Here is a 22,759-nt window from a genome sequence, read left to right on the forward strand (position 1 = left end):
CTTAATTTCAGTAAACAGCAACACATTGTGCAACACTGGTACTGCCACACCAGATCAGTCACTGCTGTTTAGCAGTCGTCAAACAGCAGAAGGGGAAAGATTTATCTCATTGAGGAGTAATGCATACCTGTCACTGTCCCTACATTCACAGACCTTCCCTGATTTTGTTCATACCTTTGCTTTATTCTTCGTAAAAAGTCTGATTTGCTGGTAAATCATTCAGGATTACAAACAGTCAATCAATCCAGACATCTGAGTTTTATACTTATTGTCCAAAAATACACGCTGATGCAAAACATGTTAATCTAGTAACTTTTTAAGTGAATTAGAGTAATATTTAAACATATTCCTGATTCTGAGCCTTTATTATATTATTTTTGGGATTGTACTGAATTCTTAAGCAAAGAAATTGAGAGTTATAGTATCTGGTGTTCTGGTGTTATTTATAAAACTACCTGAAAGAGAAACTATCCCTGATGATCAGAAGCATCAGCTCTTTTTAAAATCCAAAGTTTGCACTGAGGAAAGTCACTCTGAGCTGCTGATCCCTCTAGTGCTTATATTGTTCATGTTCATTATCAGCTTCATCCTAACGGTCATATCACAGCCCGGTTCATGTTAAAGAGCATAATTAGAAAATTAATAAATTTTTCTTCCTCATTTTCCCCATCCAGCAACACCTTTTGTGGGGCCCCCACACAGTCAGAGATGATTAAGGGGCCCCCTGCAGCCATGGTTTTGCAGGGACCTAAAGCTGGCTGTGTAGTTAGTTTTAGTGGAGAAAATGTCCAAAAGCAGGGTTTAACTAAGCCAGGAGCCTTATGTCAGTGGTAAAATATTTAATGGAATTCTGATGCCTGTTACTTGACAAAACACTGTTACTACAACCAGAAATATCTTTGATCATTAAGGGAGATATAAATAAGAGTTATTACCCTTGGGATTTAAGTGTACAAGACTGCTGTACTAGCTTTTATTGGTTTTACAAACATGTGACAAAATATCAGGATAAGATAACTTGCTGCAGTTGGGGGCCCCCAGGGAACAGGGGGCCCCCAGTGACCGCAGGGTTTGCTGGTGCTTAAAACTGGCTATGGATGTAAGCTACCTGTCCTGCCACAACAGTGCAGACCACAAATCTTCTTAATGGAAAACAGCCTGTATGAAGCCCAAGTGCTTAAACCAAAAGATTTAGAATAACAGTTACAATTTAATCAGGCTACTACCAAGCAGTAATAAATGCAGCAGAATAAATAAAATTGAGTACTTTTAAGAAAAGCAAAATAAAGTAGGAGGAAAGACAAATACAGTAAAAACGAATGAAATTATTTATTTATTTTTTTGGGCCTTTCAAATCAACTCTCTGTATTAAGTAGAGTGAACACTAGACTCAGAATATGATCTCACTGTACTTGGCTAAGTGAGCAAATGAGATGGACCCAGGAGGAGTGTTCTAATACAGACGTACAGGAGGGGCGGGCAATTCCAGAGCCAGCAACACTAATACCAACACAAGAACAGAGAGGGAAGGTGGGAAACTAACTGCAGAGACACAGAGCACACTGTTCAGAAACACACAATTAGGAAACAGAAAAAAAGAAAATACAGTACTTTTAAAACTGCAAGTTTGTACTTAACAAAATATTAAATGCACTATTGCAAGTTTCACTTAGCTTCAGCTTCTAATGCAGATGTTTGCAGCCAAGCAAGTCTCTCAGGAGTTGAGCATAAAATGATTTCTCAAACTTTGTGGCTAGCACTTAAAGTACACAGGAATCCCCCTAGGCTATTAAATATCAGATAACAAAGAAGTGATAACACCACCTCCTCTATAGCAAACAGACACAGAGCACACTGTTCAGAAACACACAATTAGGAAACAGAAAAAAAATACAGTACTTTTAAAACTGCAAGTTTGTACTTAACAAAATATTAAATGCACTATTGCAAGCTTCACTTAGCTTCAGCTTCTAATTCAGATGTTTGCAGCCAAACAAGTCTCTCAGGAGTTGAACATAAAATGATTTCTCAAATTTTGTGGCTAGCACTTAAAGTACACAGGAATCCCCCTAGGCTATTAAATATCAGATAACAAAGAAGTGATAACAACACCCCCTCTATAGCAAACAGACACAGAGCACACTGTTCAGAAACACACAATTAGGAAACAGAAAAAAAGAAAATACAGTACTTTTAAAACTGCAAGTTTGTTCTTAACAAAATATTAAATGCACTCCTGCAAGTTTCACTTAGCTTCAGCTTCTAATGCAGATGTTTGCAGCCAAGCAAGTCTCTCAGGAGTTGAGCATAAAATTGCTGCCCTTTTGTCAATTATTTGTTTTCCGTGAATTCTAACTAATTTAATAAAATATATATTTATTCTAAATATATATAGCAGCTATTTCAGAAACTTCTGCCAATGGCCTAATTCTTCCTCTCATTCATTTATTTGAGCCTTGGTCTATGCCTCAGGTTTAGTGAGCAAATACCATTTAAAGGAATTGGAGGGAATTTGTGGATGTCATTGCTGTACTGATTTAATTGCAGTAAAAGCTTTTATTTGCTATTCTAACCATGTTTAAAAGGTTGGCATCTGAACAAATGTTTGGAGATAGCCATGGAATTGCAGATACCTTTATTTTAGGTTCATAAGCTCATTTATCAACCATAGCCCTGCAAGAAGCTTAAGTGCCACAACCCCATGTAATGTCTATATATGTGTCCATGTGTATGTACATTACATTATATATACATTGCATAGCTCTATATTGTGTATATTCATGTATATTATGTATATGTGAGGGTGAGGGTATATATCACAATTTGCTGATCACAAATGCAATTAATTTTCCATTAGTCAACCAAGTTTGGTGATTCATCACCCACTGAATCAGCAAAGCTGGCTTCTATATGTGTTTGTTGTTTCTGCAGGGGACAAGTTCTGTCCTCCCTTTTCCTTATGGCTGACACATCAGGACTCAGTGAAAATTGATCAATAATTCCCATCAACCAAGCCATCATCAATCATCTGACCTGCTCACATGTACATTTTTTACAAGGTGAACTAGCTTTGTGGGATCTGAGCTAGTGTTTCTACAGAAGAATACTCTACATTTTAAGTTAATATTAGAAGTGCAAGCCAACCAGGTAGAAAGTATTTTAACATCTAAATTAAGTACCTACAATTGTGTGCTTTTTGTAAACATTCTAGGTTTGTGCATGAATGTCCTTAAATTTTTTTGAACCAAAAAGACAAATACAAATTATCTGCAGTGAATCACAAATATGACTTGCAACTGATATACTGGGGTGTGCGTTGTGACCCATTTGAGCTGTGACAACTTAGTTATAGGCAAACCACTAGGAAACTGTCAGAGTGCATTTACAAATATTAGTACACTCTTATAAGTCATGATATTAACAATACACTTTATGAACAAAGTGGAATACATTTTAAGAAATTTTTGTTGCTTTAATAGATAGTATCCAGCAAGATGGGAAGTATAGAGATCTGAGCACTTGTTTAGAAAAAAGAACTATGGGTGGCATGTGTGCCTTAATGCTGCACAATCATCTGGTCTTAATGAATGCATAAGTATTAAGTATTTTATAAAACTGAAAAAAGATTTTTACCAGGTGAATTGGTTGTTTTCCTAAACTAATTAGTTTAAGACATTTTCCTGGTTGCCATTTTTAACTCAGGACTTTTTCATTGTACTATACAGGAGGATTAAGTATCACTTTTAAATGTACATTCCAGCATATCTAAATGCCAGCATGGTATTGCATTTGTGATCAGAACTATTGCACTGTAGCACACACACTGTGTAGCACAAACTGTAGCAGCTGCTTGTTTTATTTGTAGCAAGCAGTTTGCTACAGTTTTAAAAAAAGAAAATACTGTACCCCCATTTTGAATTTTGCTTTTGAACTGAAGCAAAGCACTGCTCTGTGTGTGTCACAAACTAGTTTGCTGCAGTTTTAAAAAGTTGATTAGTGCTTGTTCACAAATGCCAGAAACAATTTGAAAGTCAACAAATATGAGTTGTAAAATGTCTCATTTACTATACAGAGCAAGTACAGTTCTATGCAGTTGGCAAAGAATACACCACAGGTGAATGCAGTAAAGCTGGTCAGCATAGCAGCATCTATTTGCTTGCAAATCAACATGTGACCAAAGAAAACCACCACATATCCCATTAGATCTGCAACAATGAAAAAAGGTATAACCTACAGTTGGAAATAGACATTCTGGATCTTTGCACCATGTTTCAGTAAAGGTATAGATACTAATATTTTCCAAGCACAGGAAAGCTTTTAAGTCACCTATTTTATAGCTGAGACTTCTGGAACTTAGCAAAGCCACCTTCATCTCTGTTTTTTAGTCATGTATTTATTTAATTTTGTGCGTATTATAATTTTTCTTGGAATTTGAAGAGGAGGAGCTGAGTAGGGACTTGTGAGTCAATTCCTGATCCAATGGTGCTTTAGACCACCATAAAGGTCTTCCGGGTCAAAAGATGTGCGGGTCTGCCAGCATTTTAGAACCTAACCTGTAGGCAGTGAAAATGAGAATTACAACTGAAGGTGAGAGGTTGGAGAATGAGAGGGGATGAAGAAACATTATGGAAGAGAAGCTGGGCAGTGTCTGGCCGCATATATTGGAAATAGTATGCATTATAACTAAGCATCTAGCATCAAGGCTACAAGAATTCTACCTAATCAAGGGGATGTCCAGGAGAAGTTATTAGCAAGGAGGCTTCAGAAAAGATAGATGGCCAAGTCCATCACAGCCTTTTTGAATGATAGTGAGAGTGTGGCCCTTTTATTTGATCTCTTGTCTACTTCTTATGTACTTGAGGTGTGACAGAGTTTCTCAAATGGTTCAGGGATATAAGACTGGGGAGATGAAGATAATCAGCGAATTTCCAGACTGAGATGCGATTCCTATGCTGTACATTGAGGCCTGAGTGACAGACATTTTGAACTTATTTCAGAACCATAATTTATTGATACAGTTCAGACCATAGAATAAGGTAAATTGATAAAACTGGATGAATCACCCACATAACTTTAAGGGATGTTTGTGAAGGTATTCACTACAATTCTGCAAAATGTTCTGTAATATTTTGGAAAAAGGATCTGATCATGCTGACTTTTTGCACCTATAGTCATACTTACACTAACAAAGAGCTTAAGGGAACAATTAGGAACCTCAAAGCTGACTATGACCTTAAATTAACCACTAAAAAATAACTGCAAACCTTGTAGAAAATGTATTTGTCCAAATTAGCAAAGCATGTCATGTGAAACCATGAGTAATGAAACTCTAAGTATTACATGGCGTATATGTTCTAGGATGGATGTAAATATCTCTAGGTGCATTCTATGCCTGACTTTTGACATACAATTAAGTTATAGAGGACATGATAACTGAGACAACCTGCTTAAACCTAATGAATATCAACCTTTGATATAGACACCAGCACATACTCTGGGTCTGGGTTCATCTGTGTGTAACAGTTTTGTTGATTTGACTTGCAGATGCTATCTTTTAATGTCTCTGTGCTGACCTGTAGCTTATTTTGCCAATAAGCAATGTGTGGTATATGTACATAGTTTTAACAGTGTCTATGTTTTTTATGTTTTATTAGCTGTTGCTTCTTCCTGCCTTAGAACCTGAGTTACACCCCTGTATATTAATTACATTTGAAATAACAACTAAAGAAATGGTAGGGCGTAAATCCCATTGGATTTTAACTGCCCCTCCCCCATTGGAGTTAGAGGCATATAAAAAATCAAATCCTTTTAATGACATGACAATAACATTGGCTATATGAAATGTTAATGGGATACTAAACTAGAGGAAACAATATTGGGTTCTGAAGTACCTGGCAAAAGTAAAGCAGATATTGCCCTGTTACAAGAAATACACCTTACAAAACAAAGAGCAAAAATAGGCTTTGGCAGTGCGTTACAAGGGAAAAGAAGGAGGGGGATTATGATATTAATTAAAAAAAGGTCAAACATTAGTGTACTGGACATGAGAACACATAAACAAACAATATAATGTTTTTCTGAAGCCCTAACTTTGGTAGGGTTTCTGTGTTTGCACACAGTGCAGACTGGAGAAGTTGTTGACCGCAACTGAGCTACAAAATATAAGTATCGTGATTTTTTTTTGATTATTTTTACAGATTACTGTTTTTACAATTTAATATATAAAGCACTTTGTCTATTCAGTATCTTCACAAATCCTTATCTGTTTAAAAACTTTCATTTGTCTCTCTAGTGCTTGCTGTCTGTAGGCTATTGTGTAAACTGAAACATTTCCTCTGTGTAATTATCTCTTGGCTAGTGGGGGCTGGTTCTTTTGTGTTCTTGTAAAAAAAGAAGCAGTTCTGGTTTTTAAGCCCTAACTTTGGTAGGGTTTCTGTCTTTGCACACAGTGCAGACTGGAGAAGTTGTTGACCGCAACTGAGCTACAAAATATAAGTATCTTGATTTTTTTTGATTATTTTTACAGATTACTGTTTTTACAATTTAATATATATAAAGCACTTTGTCTATTCAGTATCTTCACAAATCCTTATCTGTTTAAAAACTTTCATTTGTCTCTTTAGTGCTTGCTGCCCACCCTCCCTCCCTGTTGGTGTCTTGCTCTTATACTTGGTGGCTTTGCAGTTGCCCGCCCCTACTGTGACACACCTCCCAGTCTAGTGTCATTAGCTCATTCTGCTTAATACAGAGAGAACATTTGATAAGGCCTTCTGTTCCTCCTTTTTCCCTTTCAAAAAGTAAAACAAAACTTTTTTTTTTTTCTTTCGCCTGAACCTTCTTGTGTTCTGACTGTCCTTCTCAAACATTTTGGAAATATACTGTATATTTCAGAGCATTTGTTATAACTGTATTTGCTATAACTGATTTAAGTATTTTTTTCTGGCTTTTTGATTATTTACTGCTTAGTGACTGCATTTTAGCCTGTTTATACAGCCCTGCATTCTATTTAAACTGTTTTTGTGTTGATTAACTGTTTTGCACTTTTAAAAAGTTATTTGTTGCTTAATTTTACCTGTAGGCTAACACACTCAAGTGCGCTAGCCGCTTAAAAGCATTTATAGCATTTACTGTCTGTTTTTCCTCTGTTTTCTGCAAAAAAGAAAAAAAAAAAAAAAAAAAATCTTGTTTTCCCGCCTTACTGAACTAGAATAGTCCAGTCTTCAGAGTTTGCTGATCTCTGGGCTTTGTCTTGGTTCCTGTGCTATTCCATATCCTTATTTGGATAAAAGGAAGCGTCTTTGTTCACCAGTGGGAGTGGGGAGCACTGAGCAGCCTATTTGTCCCTAGAGGAGTGGTTCCAGCCAGAAACTTGTAGTCTATTGGCCATTTTGGGTCAATTCCTAGCTCTTTTCAGCCCCCTGAAATAAAGCACGCTTTAGAGCGCTTTTTCGCTTGTATTCAACTCAGCACCGCTCCTCGTGGTGTCCTGCAGAGTTCTATAAGCAGCAGAGAGCAAAAGAGTGACTTTTTCCTGATTTAAGTATTTTTTCTGGCTTTTTGTTACCTGTAGGCTAACACACTCAAGTGCGCTAGCCGTTTAAAAGCATTTATGGCATTTACTGTCTGTTTTTCCTCTGTTTTCTGCAAAAAAGAAAAAACAAAACAAAAAACAAACAAACAAACAAACCAAAAAAAAAAAAATCTTGTTTTCCCGCCTTACTGAACTAGAATAGTCCAGTCTTCAGAGTTTGCTGATCTCTGGGCTTTGGCTTGGTTCCTGTGCTATTCCATATCCTTATTTGGATAAAGTTAAGCTTCTTTGTTCACCAGTGGGAGTGGGGAGCACTGAGCAGCCTATTTGTCACTAGAACAGTGGTTCCAGCCAGAAACTTGTAGTCTATTGGCCATTTTGGGTCAATTCCTAGCTCTTTTCAACCCCCTGCTATAAAGCCCGCTTTAGCGCGCTTTTGTGTGATCTAGCGCAGAGTTGCCCATAGAGCACCATTGGGCAGCGCCGGTTAAACAAGGTTAAACTATGTCTGGCTCCGTAAAGTCTGCTCTTCAATTTTTCCCTTAGAACTTCTCTACTTGCAATCTAAACAGTCTATTCTCTATCTCAAAAGCTCAGCACTTGCGCCTAAAGCATTTTTATATAAGTATAGTACTTATATACTAAACAAAGTACTACATTAGCCTAGAATCCCCTTGAGTACCCATTTCCCTATAGGTCCCTTCTGACTCAGTTACACAGCAAACTTTTTCACTTTTTCTAGCATGTCGAAGGGTCAGTTGCTAGCGTCCTCTCCTGTTCAGCTGGTGAATCTGGGCATCTTGAGGCAATGTTACAATTGCCTCATGTACACAGACAACCCACTCCTTCTCCCACAAAACACAAATACATGTGAGAGATGCAACTATATAGCCAAACTGGAGGCTGAGCTCTCTCAACTCAGGACTGGCAAAACCAGACAGGAGGAGAAGGAAACCACGCACACCACAAACCCAGTTTCACATAGAACTAACACAACTGCAAAACAAACACATAAACACACAAAGACATATGAGGCGGCACTGATCAAAAATCTACCAAAACTACAGAGGCCTCCAAAGCAGACACCCAAGCAACTGCCACCTCAAGACATAAGACATGCAACACATAGTTCTCAAAGTCAGTGTGCTAAACAGTCACAGCCCTTAAGGCCAAACACAATGCCAGACACACTTGTTATAGGTGACTCCATAGTCAGACACACTGACGTCCCACTCACCAGACTGAACAAGGAAAAGATCACAGTAAGCTGCCTGTCAGGCGCTAGAATCCATCACATAACACAAGCACTCAGGTCACTCTACAGCAAGTACAAGTATGACTCAGTCATTGTCCATGCCGGTGTGAACGACCTGAGACGTACCTCCCTGGACTACATGAAAAGAGACATAGAGGAGCTCTCAGATTATGTAGCCCAGGCGGTATGACCCTGACCCTGAGCAGTATCCTACCCTCACCAAGAATGATGCCACAATACAGAGACAAAATGATCAGCTTTAATAATTGGCTTAATTACTGGTGTCATTCTAAGGGGATCAATGTCTGTCTGCCTGGGATGACATGCTTGACAAGCCACGCTGCTTGCAAGGGATGGCTTGCACCTGTAACCCTGGGCTTCCGGATATTGGCAAAGGCTCTTGCCACCCCATAGTGCCTTTTTTAGGCATGGCTCAAATGATAAACCTACTGCCCTAGAAAACAAAAATGGAGAAAAACTAAGGGTAATACTGCTCAATGCCAGAAGTCTAAACCTCAAGATGCACGCCCTCGAAGCCCTCCTCAGTATGGAGAACATTGATGTCTGTGCTGTGACTGAAACCTGGTTCAAGGCTCCTGAGAGCACCCCAGCACTATCAGGTTATACCTCATATCATGTGTTCCGGCCCCAAAATCTGGACCGAACCACAAAAGGAGGGGGAGTATCCATATTCATAAAGGATACCCACACCTCCAGGTTAGTGGCAATGCACGAAGCATCGGAGACCATCCAGGTGCAATTAACCATAGGTAAAACTGCCCTACAGTTTGTAACATGCTACAGACCACCTTCTCAAACTCAGGAAACCCACACAGCCTTCCTGAAGACACTGGAGAGTATGAATGTCTCTCCAAACACCATCATATTGGGTGACTTCAACTACCCAAACATAGACTGGGAACATTACTCAAGCCCCTACACCCTAGCCCAAAGTTTCCTGGAGTTCATAAACTCAAATGCTATGGAACAACTAGTCACCATTCCCACAAGAGGAGAAAATATACTAGACCTGATCATCACAAACATGGGGACAAAATGCTCCACACCGGAAGTATATCCCTCATTGGTGAGATCAGACCATAAATTAATCTCACTGGAGATCCACATCCCGTCCCCACCCCCAGCAAAAAAGACCACAGTGAAGAACTTCTCAAAAGCAAACTTCAGACTTCTTAAGACTGGAGTGGTATCCTTCAAGGCCCCCGAGCCAGTGGAAACCACAACCCACGCTGCTGAAACCTTTACAAATGCCTTCTACGAGCACCTCCAGGAATGTATGGATCAAGCAATCCCTAATAAAATCAAGACCCTTTCCACCAAAGGCAGGCACCCGGTCTGGTGGACCCCAGCAATAAACAAACTCTACAACAAGAGGAGAAAGCTACTACATGACAGAGCAAAATCCCTAAAAGGGAAGGCATCTCTGATCAATACTAGCAAAAAACTACGATCACTCATAAAATCATCCAAGACCAACTTTGAGAGAAAAATCGCTAATGACACAAAAGACAATCATAAGGCCTTCTTTAGCTATGTTAGAAACCTGGGTGGAAACTCCCAGATATGCTCAGAATTAGTCCAAAATGATAAAAAATCACTGAACCCACAGACATTGCCAACATACTGGCAGACAGGTTCAGTGCAAATTTCTCCCTCCCTCCCAAAAGGAGAAATATCTATCCCACCAGAGTCTAGCCTCCCAAACATCTCAGATGCCCAGGTGAGAGCTGCTCTCTCTAAAGCAAAAACACAGCATCAATGGGACGGACGGTGTCCCCGGCTGTGTGCTACATGAACTCAATGAGGAACTAAACCCACACATAAGGCTGCTGTTTAATCTTAGCCTTACTACAGGATCGTACCCAAAGAATGGCGTACGGCAACTGTGGTCCCACTCCACAAAGGCGGTGCTTCTACAGACCCTGGAAATTACCGCCCCATAAGCTTGACGAGCCTTGTCTGCAAAGCTATGGAGAGGATCATAATGGAACTCATAAATAAAGACATTTGGGACCTACAGACACTGGATCCTACCCAATTTGGCTTTGTCAAGGGCAGATCCTGCCTCTTGAACTTGGTCGACTTTTTCGAAACAGTCACTAAGGCCATTGATGAGGTTAAGGCAGTTCACACAGCCTACCTTGACCTAGCAAAAGCATTTTACAATAATTTAATAATAATTTACAAATGACACACAAAAAAACTGCAGCAGTGGAGCATGACAGAAAGACTCATTTAGAAAGGATGAACAAGTGGACAGAAAAGTGGCAAAAAAAAAAAAAAATATATATATATATATATATATATATACTTGTTTCTCGCCTTTCTGAACTAGTATAGTCCAGTTTTCATGTTATTGCTGAATCCAGGGCTGTGTTACAAGTTTCTGTGTTGCCATACCTTACTTGGATAGAAGGAAGTTTCTCTGTTCACCTGTGAGAGAGGGGAGCTTTGAGCAGGCTATCTGTCCCTGGAGGAGTGGTTTCAGCCCAGAAGTTAGTAGTTTATTGGCCTTTTTGGGCTAATTTTGATTGTATCTGCTCTATTTTCTGAAAAAAAAAATATATATACTTGTTTCCCGCCTTTCTGAACTAGTATAGTCCAGTTTTCAGGTTATCGCTGAATCCAGGGCTGTGTTACATGTTTCTGTGTTGCCATTACCTTACTTGGATAGAAGGAAGTTTCTCTGTTCACCTGTGAGAGAGGGGAGCTTTGAGCAGCCTATCTGTCCCTGGAGGAGTGGTTTCAGCCCAGAAGTTAGTAGTTTGTTGGCCATTTTGGGCTAATTTCTATCTCTTTCACTTCCCTGCTATAAAAACCTCATTTGCACAGTTTTTACGCTTGTATTCCGCTCAGCAAGTGCCTTCCAGGTGTTCTGCAGAGTCTACAGCAGTAGAGAGACAAAAGAGTGACTTTGGAGTGATTACTTTTCTGCTTTTCTTGCTGTCTTTAATTCCACCTAAAACGCCAGTTTTTTTAGCAAATCTGTGATTTAAAAAGTTTGTTATTGTATACAACTCTGCACAGCTCCTCGTGGTGTTCTGCAGAGTGATACAGGCAACAGAGAGACCCAAGAGAGACTTTTCCAGATTTAAGTATTTTTTTCTCTGTTTTTATTGCTCCGACTGCCTTTTCCCACCTAAAAAGTGAATTTCTAACTGATCTGTGCTTTAAAAAGTTTAAATTGCATCTGCCTTCTGCTTTTTACAGTTTTTGCACTTGTTTTATATCAATTTAAGTTGTTTTTGTACTGTATAACTGTTGTAGGTTACACACTAAAGTGCGCTAGTCTGTTTATAGCATTTACAGTGTTTTCTGTGTGTTTTTCTGCTGTTTCCTGAAAAAAAAATTCTCTTTTCCCGCCTTTGCTGAACTAGATTAGTCCAGATTTCAGGTTTTGCTGAATTCTGGACTGTGGTATAGTTTCCTGTGTTGCCCATATCCTTACTTGGATAGGAGGAAGCTTCTCTGTTCACCAGTGAGAGTGGGGAGCTTTGAGCAGCCTATCAGTCCCTTGAGGAGTGGTCTCAGCCCTGAAACTAGTAGCTTATTGGCCGTTTTGGGTCATTTCCTATCTCTTTCAGTTTCCCTGCTTTAAAACCCGCATTTGCGCGGTTTTGCACCAGTAGACAACTCCACACAGCTCCTTGTGGTGTCCTGCAGAGTGATACAGGTAACAGAGAGACCCAAGAGAGACTTTTCCAAATTTAAGTATTTTTTTCTCTGTTTTTTGCTCCAACTGCCTTTTCCCACCTAAAAAGTGAATTTCTAACTGATCTGTGCTTTAAAAAGTTTAAATTGCATTTGCCTTCTGCTTTTTACAGTTTTTGCACTTGTTTTATATCAATTTAAATTGTTCTTGTATTGTATAACTATTGTAGGCTACACACTAAAGTGTGCTAGCCTGTTTATAGCATTTACAGTGTTTTCTGTGTGTTTTTCTGCTGTTTCCTGAAAAAAAAAAAATTCTCTTTTCCCGCCTTTGCTGAACTAGATTAGTCCAGATTTCAGGTTTTGCTGAATTCCGGACTGGGGTATAGTTTCCTGTGTTGCCCATATCCTTACGTGGATAGGAGGAAGCTTCTCTGTTCACCAGTGAGAGTGGGGAGCTTTGAGCAGCCTATCTTTCCCTGGAGGAGTGGTCTCAGCCCTGAAACTAGTAGTTTATTGGCCTCTCGGGGTCAATTCCTATCTCTTTCAGTTTCCCTGCCTTAGAACCCGCATTTGCGTGATTTTGCACGATTTTGCACGATTTTGCGCATAGTGCAGCATCGGGCAGCGCCGCTTAAATGGGTTTAAACTATTCCCGGCTCCACAAAGTCTGCTCTTCACTTTTTCCCTTAGAACTGTTCTAAATCTCAAAGTAAGCACTCTATTTTCATTCTAAAGCCCTGCAGTTGCTCGTATAAGTAATCTTTATAAGTAAGCACTAATAAACTAAAGCACTACACCCTCTTATACTACCTTTAAGTACTTGGCTCCCTATTGGTCCTTTTTGATCAGTCAAAAAGTAGTTCCTTATACTATTCTGGCATGTCCAAAAGTCAGTTTCGGGTTTATTCTCTAGTCCTGCTGGTGAACCTGGGAATCTTGAGACAATGTTACAACTGCCTTATGTACACAGACCACCCTCTCCTCCTCCCAACAAGCTCAAATATATGTGAGAGATGCAACTATATAGCCAAACTGGAGGCTGAGCTCTCTCAACCCAGTACTGGCGCAGACAGTCAGGAGGAGAAGATAACCACACACACATCACAAATCCAGTCTCACATAGACCTATCGCAACAGAAAACCAAACACATAAACACACAAAAACATACTCGGAGGCTCTAAATAAAAATCTGCCCAAGCAGCAGAGACCTCCAAAGCAGACATCCAAGCAACCGCTACCCCACAACAATACCCATGTATCACATAGTTCACAAAGTCAGTGTGCCACACAGTCACAGCCCTTAAGGCTAAACAACACACCTAATACACTTGTAATAGGTGACTCTATTGTCAGACACACTGACGTCCCACTCACTAGGCTGAAGAAGGAGACGGTCACTGTAAGCTGCCTGTTGGGTGCCAGGATCCGCCACATAACACAAGCACTCAGGTCACTCCAAAGCAAGTACAAATATGGCTCCATCATTGTCCATGCTGGTGTGAATGACCTGAGATGTACCTCCCTGGACTACATGAAAAGAGACATAGAGGAGCTCTCTGATCATGTAGCCCAGGTCGGTATGACCCGGACCTTGAGTAGCAGCTTACCCTCACCAAGAATGATGCCACAGTATAAAGACAAAATGATCAATTTTAACAATTGGCTAAAGTATTGGTGCCATTCAAAGGGGATCCAGTGTCTGTCAGCCTGGGATGACATGCTCGGCAAGCCAAATTGCTTCACTAGGGACGGCTTGCATCTGTCACCCCTGGGCTTTCGAATACTGGCTAAGGCTCTTGCCACCCCCATAGTGCCTTTTTAGGCAGGGCTCAAAAGACAAACCCACTTCCATAGACAACACAAAGAAAAAGAAACTAAGGATAATGCTGCTCAACGCCAGAAGTCTAAACCTCAAGATGCATGCACTCGAGGCTCTCCTCAGTATGGTGAATATCGATATCTGTGCAGTAACAGAAACCTGGTTCAAGGCTCCCGAGAGCACCCCAGCACTACCAGGTTATACCTCATACCATGCTTTTCAGCCCCAAAACTCGGGCCGAACCACAAAAGGAGGGGGAGTATCCATATTCATCAAAGATACCCACACCTCCAGGTTAGTGGCACTGCACAAAGCATCAGAGACCATCCATGTGCAACTAACAGTGGGCAAAACTGCCTTTCAGTTTGTAGCCTGCTACAGACCACCCTCCCAAACTCAGGAACCCCACTCGGCTTTCCTGAGAACACTGGAGAATATGAAGGTCTCTCCAAACACCATTATATTGGGTGACTTCAACTACCTAAACATAGACTGGGAGCACTACTCACGCCCAACACTCTCGCCCAACAGTTCCTAGAATTTATAAACTCAAATGCTATGGAACAACTGGTCACCACTCCCACAAGAGGGGAAAACATATTGGACCTGATCATCACCAACAAGGGGACTCTATGTTCCAAACCAGAGGTATACCCCTCATTGGTAAGATCTGACCATAAATTAATCTCACTGGACATCCATATCCCATCCCCACCCCCAGCCAAGGAAACCACGGTGAAGAACTTCTTAAAAGCAAACTTCACACTTCTCAAAACTGAGGTGGAATCCTTCAAAGCCCCCAGGCCATTGGAAAATATGGCCCAAACCGCCGAATCCTTTACAAACGTATTCTATGGACACCTACAGGAATGCCTGGACCGTGCTATCCCAAATAAAACCAAGACTCACTCCTCCAAAGGCAGGAGACCTGTCTGGTGGACCCCAGCCATAAATAAGCTATACAACAGAAGGATGAAGCTACTACATGATACAGCAAAATCCCCAAAAGGGAAGGCATCTCTGATCAGTACTAGCAAGAAACTACGATCCCTCATAAAATCATCTAAGGCCAGCTTAGAAAGAAAAATTGTACAAGACGCTAAAGATAATCACAAGGCCTTCTTTAGTTATGTCAGGAACCTGGGTGGCAACTCCCAGATATGCTCTGAGTTAGTTCAAAATGACAAAAAATACATTGAACCCACAGACATTGCCAACATCCTGGCAGACAGGTTCAATGCAAACTCCTCCCCCCCCCCTTCCCTCCCAAAAGAGCAAATGTCTATCCCAACAGAGTGTAGCCTCTCTGACATCACAGATGCACAGGTGAGAGCTGCCCTCTCCAAAGCAAAAAACACAGCATCAATGGGACCGGACGGTGTCCCGGGCTGCGTCTTACATGAACTCCAAGAAGAACTGAACCCTCACATAAAGTCACTATACAATCTCAGCCTTACTACAGGATATGTACCCAAGGAATGGCATACAGCAACAGTGGTCCCAGTCCACAAAGGTGGTGCCACAACGGACCCCGGAAACTATCGCCCTATAAGCCTGACTAGCCTGGTCTGCAAAGCTATGGAGTGTATCATCATGAAACTCATAAACAAAGACATTGGGAACCTCCAAACACTGGATCCTACCCAATTCAGCTTTGTTAAGGGCAGATCTTGCCTCTTGAACCTGGTCGACTTCTTTGAAACAGTCACTAAGGCCATAGATGAAGTGAAGGTAGTCCACACAGCCTACCTGGATTTCGCAAAAGCCTTCGACACAATACCCCACTCGGGCATCATAAATAAGCTCACCAGCTTAAATATCAACACCTGTGTCACAAGATGGGTTGCAAACTGGCTCAGGGATAGAACCCACATGGTCAGAATTGCAGGTGCCATGTCAGACTCTAAACCAGTTACAAGTGGTGTCCCACAAGGCTCAGTCCTGGGACCTCTCTTGTTCGGCATATATTACTCTGAGGTACAGGCTAATACGGGAGGACTGTGGCTGACCAAGTTTGCAGATGACTGCAAACTGGGTGCCATAATCGACTCGCCGACTGACACAAGCATCCTCCAAAAGGGTCTCACAGAGACGGATAACTGGTGCCAGAGCCATGGCCTAAAGCTAAATGCCAAAAAGTGCATAGTCATCCCCTTTGGGAAAAACAAAGTGCCCACAAATTACCACATAGGTGGTAATCCATTAAGTATGGAAGAAGTAATTAGGGATTTGGGGACCCAAGTAGATAGCAATTTCTCCTTTGACAATCACGTTGCCAAAGTGGTTAGAAATACCTTCTATATAGCCCACCTTATCATGAAAGGGTTCACATCTAGATCAAGAGAGGTCATTGTGCCCCTCTACTCATCACTCATCAGGCCCATAATTGAATACAATGTCCCATTTGGGATGTACCTTACCCGACACCTGCAGCAACTGGAAAGACCCCAAAAGTACCTCACCAAGAGGATCAAGGAACTCAAACAGATGCCCTACGCAGTTAGGCTAAAGAAACTCCAGCTCTACTCAGTTGCTTACCGCCTACTCACAGGCGATCTGTGCCTGACGTATAAAGCCATGTCCAGCCCAGAATTAATGGACATGCTCCACCTCAGGAAATCCAAATCCCTTAGAGCTACACGCTCCAGGGACTTAAACCTCAGCACAGAAATAAATAGGACATGCTGGAGGGACAGATTCATATCCCAGAAGCTCCCCTCACTCTGGAACAAAATCCCAATCCATGTTAGGCAGAGTCCCTCAATGACCCTCTTCAAAAGAAATCTTGATGAGTGGATGGGAGATCGTAGGTTTACCCCTGGGATCTCTTCTGCGTCCCTACTAGACAGAGGCACAGTAAACTAACCTCAAAAGGGCTATCTTCTGTGACCTACTATACAGAGGCACAGTCAACTAATCTAAAAGAGTGGCGAAAGCCAAACACACTCTGGCTAGGCTTATAAATGCCCTAGGGCAGATAGCCTAGTATCAACCTATGAACCTATGAGATTCAGTGGGAGGAAATGCAAAGTACCACACTTAAACCAGAACAATCTTCATGTGAAGTATCAGCTGGAGGATTGGAACAGATAGCAACAGAGCAGGAAAATGATCTGGGGTTTTAATAACACGTGCATTGGATGACTGGGAATAGAGTGAAAGGGTAGTAGTGACAGCAAACAAAGTGCTGGGGTGGTCCTCAGGGCACTAGATTCAGGAAGTAAAAAGGTGATGCTTATCCCTACAGGACCTTGGTCAGACAATAGTTTGAGTACTGCATGTGGTTCTGAATAATATATAAGGAAAAAGTCATCAGCCGGCTGACAGAAATCTACAGGAAACTTGTAAAAAGATCCGTGGTGGAGTGGGAATCTACAAATACAAGCAAGGAACATGGGACAGGTAAAAAAAGAGTAAGGAAGATGATAAGAAGGGAAAGAGGTAGAGTGCTAAATGCACTTAAATGGCAAAATTAGACAGGTTCATTGACTCCTTCTGCCATTAATGTATTATAATGCCAGGCAGTGGCAACAATACAGATATGAAACCTCAAGGCAGAATAGTCATGGGCTACAAAGGACAAAGGAAAAGACAGGTTCTCTTTTTCCATGCTGTGAAGATAACTAGAGGCTGGACCTCAGCCTTTATACCATGTCAGCAAATGTAAATGTGGAGGTCACATGGAACACAGTTAATTGGACATAAATGTATGCTGAATGTAGAATGGTGGCAGGATTTGTTGTAACCATTTTTTTCTTCTAGCACAACATAAATATGTTTATAAAGAAATATAATTTAATTGTTCCCCTTAGATGGTAAAAGATTACCATAAATGATGTTCCTTTTTCCCCACCTCCACATCTGTGGACAGAGGATTCTTCTAGCTCATTCAGAGTTCCCTTCTTCCAAGTTAAAGGTTCAGAAGAGTAGAAAGAAGAATAATATTATTCATATAGAAGTGGTACAAGATTTACACACATCTGTGACTTAAGTGGTATAAATCTAAATTGTATCAACACCTTCTTCTTTAGTAACTCTTATGGCTCCAGAGATATCAACATTTATTTGAAATGTGAGGCCATATCTTAATTTTGTCAAAAAGCTCCTAAATACTTCATGAGTTCATAAATTCAGGATGAAAACTGTTTTATGCAAGATGCTACACAAAGGGCAATGCAAAGGGCATATTCGCATTACAAACGTACAGGTAGAAAGAGGGTTAATAAAAACAAATTTAAGAGCTTTCTGAAATTCATTATAGTAACCTTTCAAACTGACAACTTCTTTCATCCTCAAATAGCATGGAGTGGAGCTTGAGAGTAACCAGATGCTTATTATTATGTACCCATTTATATACTTCACAAAAGAACTCCCAGCTTTCAAATGGGTCATCTGCATTTTAATTCTCCACGTTCCCATTTGATTTACCCACTGTTCCCAGGGTATTTCTTCAAATGTCAGATTCCTTCTGCAGTAACCATCTGTGAATCAAACATTCATGTATCCTCATCCCAGCTCTCAAGAATATATTTTAGGTGAGGCGCGGCCAAGGTGTGTTCTGAATAGCAGCAGTTATTTTCAGCTCTGTAACTTCAAGTACTTTATGACAGGATTTTTTGACTAAAACTATGCTAAGGGCTGTTTTTTTTTTTTTACATCAAAGGTTAATATTAAACCTAGTCTAGGATAGTATAAAAAAAGATTTATGAAATGTTGAGTTTTTCCTGTCAAAATTACACTAGATAATCTTTCACTCATTATTGGACTTCAAAATGAGCCTCTCCAAAGCAAACTATCAAGAAACATCTCTCAAAAATGAAATGCAGTCTCTGTTATCCAGCATTCAAAACTTGTCAATGAAAATTGATAAAATCAACACTAAGATAGACAACTTCAAGGAGAAATGTTCCAAACAAATGAATATTCTACAGCAGCAGAAAACACAAATTTCTGGAATTGAACTAGCACTTAATGATATGGATGGCAGATTACAAGAAGACGAAAAGAACATTGAATTTTTGTTAAAACAAAATGCTTTACTACAATCAAAAGTGGATGACTTAGAAAACAGGTCACGCAGAAACAATGTTAGAATCTTTGGACTACCAGACAGCATTGAAGGCAATAATTTAGTAAACTTTTTACCTTCTTGGCTACATGAAATTCTTGATCTCCCTAAAGCTCTTAGTCTCTTACACCATCGAAAGAGTACACAGATCGTTAGTATCATCTAAGAACAGTAGGAATAATTCAGCTAGATCAGTGATTGTGAGATTTCCTTCTTCACATGACAAGGAAATGATTCCTAAGACTGCTTGGACTAAAGCCCCTATCAAAATAAAGGATAACATTATACGCTTTGACAGTGACTACTCCCCAACAGTTATAGCCAAAAGGAAACTTTCTTTGCCTCTAATTAAAGAACTCAAAAAATGCCAAATAAAAACTAATTTACTGTTTCCAGTCAGATTGAAAATTTTCATGCAAGAAAGTCCAAAACTTTTTGATGATTTAGATGATGCTCTCTCATTTATCAAATCAAACACAATTCTTGACAAAATTGAGGAAATGCAATGGGCTAATGCAAGTTTGAAAAGATTATCTGAGAACGGTTCGTGGAAAACCTCAGAAAAGAAAATTAAGTTTAACAAATGTTTGCTCTTTATTATATTTTGCACTTGTTTTGTTTACTAAAAATCTTACATGACTATATTGCTCTTTCTTCCATATGAGACTAAATCAGGAACTCTATACTCAGGTGAGCAGTATAAAGTTTTGTTATATTAAATATAAAATAATTCATTGCATCAGGAAAATGTGACTGCCACAAGCAAAGGAATTCTTATTGCAGTGTTCAATTAACTTTATATATATATATATATATATATATATATATATATATATATATATATATATATATATATATATATACACTGATGTGTGGGCATGTGAAATTCATTTACTAACTGGGCCAGTTAATGTTTGTTCGGTTTCTGTGCTTTGAATCCTTTGATTATCACGGAGGTCTATCTGAGCGCACGAGACACATAATACATTTAAAAGTGTTTATTTTACTCACGCTTTCCTGCTGAATTTAAAAGCACCTCCTTTTTTCTCTATCCTGGGCTCAAGAAGTTTCGTCTCAAGCTACTTGGTATTTGTATACCCACAAATCACTCTTTCTCCTTATATGACACTCACCTTTCACCTGCTCTTATGAGCAGTCATATTGGCAGCAGTTTAGATCTGTTTGTATTGTATTAGCTGAACATTTAGACTGTATAATAATTATATAATTTTGTGCCTTCACTAGATTGTAATAGTTTACTACATTTTGTGCAATTTTAATTATTTCCTGCCTTATCTTTGGACTGTAATTAGTATACTACATGCAACAAATTTGTGCTGATGTACTGTTTTAATTGTCTCTCACTGTTTTCTCTTTTTTGTACTTTACTGTTTGTACTTATTGTGGAGCTTTTCTCCCAGGGCCTCCACTGAAAATGGGCTACCAACCCAGTCGGACTATCCTGGTAAAGAAATGTTAAATAAATACTGGGACTCAGAACAACTTGCTTGGATGCCATCACAATGCGCACTCACTTCCTGTGAACTTTGAACTTGTAAAGATGTCATCCAAGCAGGGTAGAACATTGAAATGTTATTGCAAGCTTTGAATGGATCCTATTTATTGAAAATGATCTGGACTGACATATATTAACTATTTTCTTTACTGTTTAGCTAAAATTTTATCTGATTCTGTTTCAAAAAGAGTATTTCTTTATCAAAGAAAAAGCGAAAGAAAATGATTTATCCCATGAAACATACTCTTGAAAAGCTCCTATCAGACATGGTCAGGTTTGCTTATTTAAATACAAGTTCATTTTCAATGTATACATTTTATTTGCAGGGTATACAAAAGGATGATTTCTAACTTATTTATGTTAACGCATACAGGCAATTAAACATTCATATAAAGGCAGCAAAATGTCCGTATGCCAATGCTATGTTAAACGTACTGAGTTACTATACTTCAGAAGTTATAAAGTACTGACTTGCTGTATTACTGATCAGTACTACTGATCTAATGTTTTTACGTTTGTTTGGTCAATAATACTAGTCATATACACAGTATTTTATCGTATATCTCACCAATTTAGGATGGATTTGGTGGTGGATATATATATATATATATATATATATATATATATATATATATATATATATATATTTATATATATGGGTCTACTGTAAAAGACCGAAAATCCATTTGTTCGAAAACAAAAGTGCACTTAAGTGAAAGTGCACTTCCGCGAAGCACGGTTCAACGAACCATTCAGGAAAACTGAAGTGCCAGGGCACACTACAGTGAGGAATGGGGAATTTACCTGTTCCCCACTGTAGTGCGATCTCGGAGTTGATATATTTAAGTAGGGGGGTGTGGAGGGTGAAGCTCCCCACTCAGTGTAATGTTAATAAGTGTTTTCTATTTTTTTTTTTATCTTTTTATCTGTTCATTGAACCGAGTTTTGTGAAAGTGCACTTTCGAATAAGTGCACTTTCGCGTAACTGAGCGGTCTACTGCTCTTTTTCAAATAAGTGGTATTCAATTAAAAGCAGTAGACCCATATATATATATATATATATATATATATATATATATATATATATACACATACTATACAAGTCTGGTTTTATTCCTCTAGGATCTTATGTTGTTAACTTACAGCAGGATATTCATTTTAGTTTAATATATCCAGTTACTCATAGGAAAGTGTTAAACCTTTGCTGTTTGTTTATAGCAGTTTACTTAGGTTAATGACAGGTTAAACAACACAGCTAGGATCTGAATGAAAACACTTATATGTATTGCTTTGAGATTCATTTAGGCTTGTATTATTTCAGTGGCTTAACACCTAAGTAGTATATACATGAGTTCAAAGGGTGTTAACAACTGTAATAACATTCACTATACACAGAGTTATGAATAATATTTGCATGTAGATTTCAAAGTTGCTCAGATATCTATTATATGTTTTCTAATATTTGAATGGACTTGAGTGTGATTCCTCATACATTTAAATAAAAAAGGAGTGAAAACATATTTGTGTGCAATTCCTTTACATATAAACATGCACACAAAGATATGCCTACATATACAGTGCATATAAAAAGTTTATAAACCCCTATTAAAATGCCAGTTTTTTGTAATATAAAAAAATGAGACCACGATAAATCATTTAAAACTTTTCCCACCTTTAATGTGACCTATAACCTGTACAATTCAATTGAAAAACAAACACATCTGTTAGGGGAAAAAATACAAAAAAAATTTAAAAATGTACAATACGCTGGTTGCATAAGTATGTACACCCTTAAATTAATACTTTATTGATGCACCTTTTGATTTAATTACAGCATTCAGTCTTCTTGCGTACAGGCCTGGCTTCAATTAAAGAGACTTGATTAACCCCAAAT

The sequence above is a fragment of the Protopterus annectens genome, chromosome 4.part0, assembly GCF_019279795.1.
Source record: "Protopterus annectens isolate FY-2018-M chromosome 4.part0, PAN1.0, whole genome shotgun sequence".
Taxonomy (NCBI): Eukaryota; Metazoa; Chordata; order Ceratodontiformes; family Protopteridae; genus Protopterus; species Protopterus annectens.